Raw genomic sequence first — 7,541 nt, 5'->3', positions numbered from 1 at the left:
CAAAACACGACAGAAGCACAATTTTTTATTTCTCTTCCAATTTTCGGATTGGCACCGAACACTTGATCTTGTTCGGACGTCATGTTTTTACTGACGTTTTTTGGTTCTTCAAGCTTCTGGCACTTTTAAACTATTTGTGTGTTTTCAGCACAAGTCTCGCAGTGCAACACTGGACACCTTTAGAGATTCGGCAAAAACAATCTCGGATATTGCTATATATGCATTGGTGTCGAATTGTGTCTTCGGTCAATAGTTGGGTTGCCCGGATCCTGCGCTTGCCTCCTACGTTCTGCTCTGTTCGGCTAGGTGTGCAAAGGGAGAACCATTGCGATTGTGCTTCCAGCTCACTTGGTTAAGCACCTCAGTGGAGAAAGCCGAAAACTGACTGTCACAATAAGCGTAAACTGGTCAGCGATCCGGTGACTGTATTAAATGACGGGCCATTCATAACATTGGCCGAAGTGTTTACGGCTTGACCTCGACTGTCGCCGAACACTACCGGGGGCAAGTAACTGACCTCCCAAACTAAAATCCTCAATATTTTGCTCTTATATTAGATCTGAGGTTTCATGATCATGCTTAGCATGACAACCCAAAGAAAGGGACCGATAGCGGGACTATTTTCTTTGGAAGACATTTCTTATGTTAAACAGTAATATGACATATCTCTCTGCATACCTTTGTTTATAAAACCGTATGGCCAGATTGCCTTGTTTATCGTAAATCTTTGCCCTCATAAAGGCTTTATAAAGTAGGACAAACACTCCTCGGCTACTAGCTGAGGAGGTGGAAGCCGATGGTCGGTCAACAAAGTTTTGTACAATGCGGATCCGAGCATTAATGATGTAAAGTACTTGGATACATAGAGTCATTACACATAATTTGTGATTTTACTATGGATATCGATCCTTAATTCGGCCACCCGTGCCCGCCTTAAGGCTCGGGGGCTACTGGGCTTTGGGCTTATTATTTAAACATATTAAAGGGGCACATCGATCCCCTGATCTGGTGTTGCCACCCGACCAGTGTCTCGAGGGCTACTGCATTGCCTGTTCAATATAGAAAATTTTAAGTGCAATACAGTTGCCGAGGAGATTTTGATCCTCAGGTTGGTCGGCCGCACCCAACCTGAGTCTCGAGGACTGAGCATGCCGCTTTTTGTGTCCCAAAGTATTCTGCCGAGCTAGGACTTGATCCTCAGGCCGATTTTGCAAATCAACCTGAGTCTCAGTGGCTACTGGGATCAGCGGTCTTACGTCATCCTTCAAGTACATCTCGGGTTTTAAACCGATACACACCTTGAGGGCTACTGGCTATATATCTCGGCAGAGAATAAAATGCACCAATCAAAAATATTGACAAAAAATTGGCCCACAGTCGGGGTGGTGCACCACCTCGGAAGCAGTCTGGCATAAAGCTCGGGCGCTAGTGGCTGGCTCCATAGAGGGCATTTCCAGCATTAAGCTCGGCTAAACTCCTTCAACTTTTTTGAACCAAGGTGATATGACACCTCGGATATATTCCGGCGTTGGAGCCCGGATACAGTCCGGCGTTGGAGTTTGGACATAGTCCGGCGTTGGAGCTCGGAAAGCGGTCCGGCGTTGGTGCTCGGCTGCAAAACATACCTCAAATGCAGTCCGGCGTTGGAGCTCGGACGCAAGAGGACACTGCCTCCCGGGAACAACTTCAAACCCGAGGTGTGGCATAAAAATAACAAGGCATTGATAAAGGCCGGAAACTTGAAGGGGCTCCTCGGATACCCGACGTGTAAACCCGTCGAATGCATTTCGGCAATCCTCGAGATCGAAGATGAGAAGATTTGTTGAACCAGTTTTCAAGAACGACAACCGAAGATGAAGAACAGTTCGGAAGAATCGAGGAGCGTCCCTAACTTGAAGACTGGTTCAGGGGGCTACTGACGGTGTCCTGGACTAGGGGGTACTCACCACGTCATCTCCCGATCTGTTAGATTGGGCCGAGGACCCCCATGGCCGTATACTCATGGGCCAGTTTGGACAATTGCCGCATACATGGAAGATTCCACAAGACTTGGTGACCAAGACAAGGACTCCTCCCCACCGGCGTATTCAGTTAGGACTCTTGTTATCCTAAGCCTCCGATGCATTATATAAACCAAGGCCAGGCTAGTTGATAGAGGAGATACATACAACCATACCATAGGCTAGCTTCTAGGGTTTAGCCTCTACGATCTCGTGGTAGATCAACTCTTGTAATACTCATATCATCAATATCAATCAAGCATGACGTGGGGTATTACTTCCATCAAGAGGGCCCGAACCTGGGTAAAACATCGTGTCCCCCGCCTCCTGCTACCATCGATCCTAGATGCATAGTTTAGGACCCCCTACCCGAGATCCGCCGGTTTTGACACCGACAGGGAGTATCTCTCTGTCAAAAAATATATTTATGTGTAACTAGTTACTCCTGTCTTTCTACTTCCTTTCGCTGATATGTGGGGCAACCGGCAACGGGGTCCACGTGCCATATGCACAAATTAGAGTGCACAACTTCACGGTAGACACACCCCGATCGTAGCGCCGCAGTAATGCCCAATGAGCCATCAAATCACAACCCCCCCTTTCCAGCTTTAGCAGTAAGCTGGACGGACGAAGCGGCAATATTTCACTGGGCCTGAATCCCCTTCTCCCTCGTCTGCTTGTTCAGAGAAAACCCCCTCTCGGCGATTGCATAGGGTTTTCTCATGGAGAACCAGGTACGAATTCTTCATCCATCCCCGATAAATACAAGTCCATTGGTCGCGGGTAATCCTAGGATGGCAGCCGCCGCCGTTGATGCATTTTTCTTCCTACTGAATCTAGTGTGTTTCATTTGCAGTGCCCAAAGTGCGAGTACCCTACAGGTTTCTGCGCCCTCGGCGAGATGCCACACTTGTTCTTTCTCATCCCAACACATCATTTTGAAACGCGCATAGTATGTTCCTAGAATCCTCTTTTCTATCCGGGAGGGTGGGGTTTTTTTGAACATGCTGTGTTCTCATATTATTTTTCCTGCAGTGTATTATTTGCTCTGCCAGAACACATGTACTCAAGATGCTCGGCCTTGCCATAACTGAATACACTAGTTTAATGGTCACAGTGAAGACAAGCCATGGATATAAGTTCCGAGTTGGGTTCATGAACCAAGAAGATCGCTGCTTTTTTATGGCCGAACTTGGATAAACTTTCTCAAGTGTTACGGACTGAAAGTTGGCGCACGAATGTTGATGGAAATAGCAGAACCTGGTCTCATCTTCACTGCGATCTTCCACCCCGACGTCGTTCCAATTGTTCATCCATGTTAGTTTTGTATCTGGTTCTTGCTTGTTGCCTCGATTACTTCTTAATCCACCTATGCTGCCTAACTAATCACAATTTAACTTTAGAAGTAGCAACGAATCTCTCACGAAGATGCTACTTCTAACTAATATTTTCTTATAATTGGTGGCACATGTAGGTTTTTTCAGAGTTAAGCAGTCTGCTCGTTTGTTACTCTGTAATAACTCGGCTGTTACTAATGGCACTGAAGGTTACTGGATCGACACCCACAAGTTCCTACACTTTATTGATCGTCTTGAGGTCCTTGTGGGGCGTTTCAATGGTGGAAGGCCACGTGGGGTATGTGTGCCACTGCTGCACTCGTTGAACAGGTCCAACTGTGTCAAGAAACTTATGGTACGAGCTGTTTTCTGTTATATATGTTGTTCATAAACTATTGCTTATACATAATTTTACAGCTGTGATCTTCTTGAAACAGGAACTGCCGAGTTCTATTGTTCCTATACAGATGCCTGACCATGGTCGGGTCAGACTTGCGCTTGGTCACAACATGATGTTTATGTCGACCTACTCAATTGCCCTTGGAGGTGAAAAGATACTTATTCATGGGTGGTCTCAAATAATGAAGGCCCGTCCATCTTGGAGAATAGGGCAGAAGATTATGTTCATGCTTTTCCATGGCTGTAAAGCGAATATCCTGTTTATTGACCACGTTGCGAGATGAAGCCGCTTTCAGAAGGTTGTGGATGCGCGGGGTGGCGCTGGGCCTTGTCCTGGGGCTTGGCGGCCTCACCCTTGGTTAACTGTAGGCAAAGTAGCACTGTTTGAGGTGTGCTTTGTACAGTTGAACCTGTATAAGTACTCATACTGCTTTCAGCTTTGGTTGTTAAGTGCCCCTGCTGGTTTCAGTTAAGGTTGTTAAGTACTCCTGCTGTTTTTACAGTCTGTCGTGTTTCTTCAGTCCTGTCTTCCTCCAGCCGCCAAAACCAAACCAGCGCCGGCGAGGCCGCCTGCTTCCGCCTCCCACGGCTGGCTACGCCTCAGCGCATGCATCACCGCCCCACCGTCTCCTAAATCGTTAACACCGACGTCCTCCGCGCGCTTTGGTGCGCTCGCCGCAGTGCCACCCTCCCGCATTGTCAACATGGTCAACAAACAATAGGAATCGACAGAATTACGTGGAGAGGATGACAGTAGGGGCCCACCACGTCAGCGTATGGAAAAATAAAATGCTTCCTCCTAGTGTTTTCCTGACATCTGGGACCCACGACATTGTGAGTGTATATAGTTAATAGACAAGAGAACACCACAAGATCGGCTGACACCTGGGACATAGCTACTCGAGCAGTATTTTTTTTGTTTGGTATTGTTGAGACGGAGCAGGGTTTGAACTGGGCTGTGGCCCGTCTAGCCCAGGCTTATATTTTATGTTCACCATGTGACCAGCCCAACTATTTTTTCTTTGTGAAAATGAGCCCAGTTTATTTTTTATGAAGAATACCCAATCCAGGCCTACTTATTTTTCTACGCCCTGATGGGCTGCAACTCTTTCAAGATGCCTGCAAATCTTGAAAGTAATATGAAATGGGTTGTAAATATAAAAACAGATGACAAATTGGCAATTACTTCATAATTTCTGAATTTTATTACATTCAGATTCCTATTTCACTGGGCATTAACCTAATTTAAATATATCTTCAAAGTACTTTAAATATGGCTGGACATTTTGGTATTAAAAATAGTTTGGAACCCACAGAAATATGCGAAGTTGGCCCTGGCCAACCAAAAAAGTGACTGCAATAAATTGCATAAGAAGTTGCCATGAGCTATATATAAATTATAAAAAAAAGAGGGAGTGGTCTGACTTGTGGGCCTATTTAGTTGACACGTACGCAAGATTTTTTTAGTTATTATATACGTCAACAAACGATTCTAGCAGACGTAACCGTTGGATGTCAATCCAACGGCCGTCGTGTTTCTTCAATCTCTGATCTTCTTGCTCCAGCCGCCAAAGCAGCACCGGCGGGACCGCCTACTCCTGCCTCCCGTGGCCGGCTATGCTGCCGCGCAGGCCTCAGCGCCCCCTACTACTCCCACCGCTGGCCAGGGCATCCCTCTACTCACCCACACCCCCTGTTATTCGCAGCGACGGCAGCCTCACACCGCAGCCGAACCGGTGAACGCTCGTACTCCTCTCCGCGTGGGCATCCACTGTCGCGTCTTCCCCGGCTCCGCGTCGTCCCCTTCCTATGCCTCGCCGTCGTCCACCGCCGTGGTGCTCTCGGCGCGGCGTGGTCAATGTGGTCAACGTTCGACTTCCATCGGAAGAGTACTGTGCGTGGAGACGCTGACAGCTGGGTCCACGGCCGCAACAAGGAAGTGCCTCCTTATTGCGCACAAAATAATTATTCCTCCACCTGACAGCGGGGACCCACCGGACGGGCCACTAGTATTTTGCGAAAAAAATCGTTTCCCCCTGACTGCTGGGACCCACCGGACGGGCCACCGTATTTCATGAAAAAACGTCCCCCCCGCTGTCAGCTCGGACCCATCGAAAGTGCCTCCTTATTACAAACAAAAAATGAATACTCCCCTGGCTAGCTGGGACCCACCTTGGTGGGAGGCTGACTTGTGGGCCTACTAAGTTGACGGGGACGAAGGGCCTTGTCAACTTAGTCAATATGAACGATTCTAGCTCCAATGACCGTACGATGTCCATCCAACGGCTGTAGTGCTTCTTCAACCTCTGGTCTTCTTGCTCCAGCCGCCCAAAGCAGCGCCGGTCGTGCCGCATGCTCCTGCCTCCCGTGGCCGGCTGTGCTACCGCGGAGGCCTCACCGCCCCCTACTATTCCCACTGCTGGCCAGGCCCTGCGGCGACGACAGCCTCACACCGCAGCCGAACCAGTGAACCCTCATACTCCTCTCCGCGCGAGCTTCCACTGTCGCGTCTTCCCCGGCTCCGCGTCGTCCCCTTCCTAGGCCTCACCATCGTCCACCGCCGTGGTGCTCTCGGCGCGGCATGGTCAATGTGGTCAACGACCGACTTCCATCGGAAGAGTACTGTGCGTGGAGACGCTGACAGCTGGGTCCATGGCCGCAGCAAGGAAGTGCCTACTTATTACGCGCAAAATAATTATTCCTCCACCTGACAGCGGGGACCCACCAGATGGGCCACCGTATTTCGTGAAAAGAACGTTTGCCCCTGACTGCTGGGACCCACCAGCTACATCTTCGCACGCAAGGAAGTGCCGGATAGTCGGGACCCACCTGGTCGAAGCGTACGTAGCGTTGTCATTCTGGTCGCGAACGTGTACGTACATATATACTGGTCGATGTAGAGGCGCGCACGTGTCGTAGTAGAGACGCGCACGTAGCATGTACATGTATGTACAGCGGCCAGGGTGCAAGAAAGAAAATACGGCCACGTATGTGTACATACGGGCGGGGTCTGGAACGCCTACTCGCGCATACATATGGCCAGGGTTCGTGTACATGGCTGGGTCGGAACGGAGAAACAGCGTCGTCATCGTGTTCATGGGGAGGCAACGGCATGCGTCGTGTTCATGGGGAGGCAATGGAATGTGTTGTGTTCATCGGGAGGGCTTGGACGGAACAGGCGATGGAAACGAGGCCCGGCGTACCGCAGAACGGAGGAAACGGCCTTGTGTTCGACCGACCACGTTCGAAACGGGATCCTGTTCATCGGGAGGGGTCTAGCGTACCGCAAAACGGAGGAAACGGACCTCCTACGGTCGAAACGGGGGTCCTGTTCATCGGGAGGGGTGTGGCGTACCACAAAACGGAGGAAATGGACTTGTGTTCGAGCGCACGGTCGAAACGGGGGTCCTGTTCATCGGGAGGGGTGTGGCATACCGCAAAACGGGACTCCACGGGATACTGTTCATCTCCACCATCGACCCCCTCCAGCCTCCACGAGCTACTATTCATCCACCGTCGACCTCCTCCAGCCTCCACCTACGACTGTTCATCCACGGGCTCCTGTTCATCCAGCCTCCATCGCGCGCTACTCCACCGGCTACTGTTCAACCAGCCCTCTCCACGGGCTCCTGTTCAACCACCCCTCCACGGGCTACTGTTCATCCTGCCCTCCACCGTCTACTGTTCATCCTGCCCTCCACGGGGTGGTCCTGTTCATCCAGCCCTCCACGGGGTCCTGTTCATCCAGCCCCAACCGGCTCGATCAACCGGGGTCCTGTTCATCCAGAGGCAACAGCACGGGGTC

Source organism: Triticum urartu, chromosome 3A (assembly GCF_056163025.1).
Source record: "Triticum urartu cultivar PI428250 chromosome 3A, HENAU_Tu73, whole genome shotgun sequence".
In the NCBI taxonomy this organism is placed as follows: Eukaryota; Viridiplantae; Streptophyta; class Magnoliopsida; order Poales; family Poaceae; genus Triticum; species Triticum urartu.
This window is presented reverse-complemented; position numbering follows the sequence as displayed.